Raw genomic sequence first — 1,040 nt, forward strand, 5'->3', positions numbered from 1 at the left:
TAGCCTGGATGTCGGCTAACGCGGTTTTGAGCTCTGCCAGATCAGCTTCAAGATTTTTCTTCGGTGCCATGTTCAACTCTCCTCGTTTCGGTAGTTGTTGCTGCAGCTTGGGGATTGAAGTCGCTTGTAGGCAACTTTAAAAAAACTTTAAAAGCCGACGAGTTGAGGAGAGCTGGAGACACACGTCTGGTCATGACCCGCAACCGGAAGGTGTCTGTATTGCAGTGCGCTGCGGGGGGTGGACTACCTGCCAGTGGCCCTCCTCCTGTGGCCGCTGCATGGATTTGCCCCTCCCCTCGATTTTATTTGCACCTTAGACATTTAGGACCCTTCGTGGGGGGGGTTCTTGGACATCACTGCCAGCAAACAGTCGATGTCCTTTCAGTGCCCCTCCCGCCAATTTTAACCGCACCATAGACATGTAGGGCCGCTGGTGGGAGGGTGACGGGGCATCTCTGCGAGAAATCAGGAGATGCCCTGTTAAGGCCTTCTCACCAATTTTAACTGCACCCCTTTAGTACACACACCTCTAACACCACAAACATACACTCTAACAAACAAACACGCACGCATCACACAAGGAAGGTGGGACCTTCGACCTTCTGTCCCCTACCCCATCCCTGGCGGGGAGGGTGGGGAACCTCGGCCTGGTGGTCTAGTCTCTTGGGTGCCGGACTCCTGGGCCCGTTGGTCTCCTCCCCACGCCGCGAGTTGGATCCCAGAGATTTAAGATCTAGAGCAGGGGATCAATCTACACGAGTTGGGGGGTGTCCAGGTCTCGATGGTGCGGAGTCCAGTCCTTGCTCTCGAGAACTAGTCCTCTCCTTAACTCCATCAGTGGGTGTGGCTGGTCGGGCCTTGTTTACATCACTCCTTGGGGCCTGTTTCACTTGGGTGCGCCTATCCTCAGCGGGGTGGGCGGCCCCTTCCTTGCCCCCCACGGGCCTCCAGCGGCGGGAGCGGGCGGTTGTCTGGAGCATGTGGGTGGGTTTCCCTTGGGGGGCCCTGACCCGTACCTGGGGTGGGGCGGGGGGATGCTC

The sequence above is a fragment of the Oryzias melastigma genome, unplaced genomic scaffold (assembly GCF_002922805.2).
Source record: "Oryzias melastigma strain HK-1 unplaced genomic scaffold, ASM292280v2 sc00435, whole genome shotgun sequence".
NCBI lineage: Eukaryota > Metazoa > Chordata > Actinopteri > Beloniformes > Adrianichthyidae > Oryzias > Oryzias melastigma.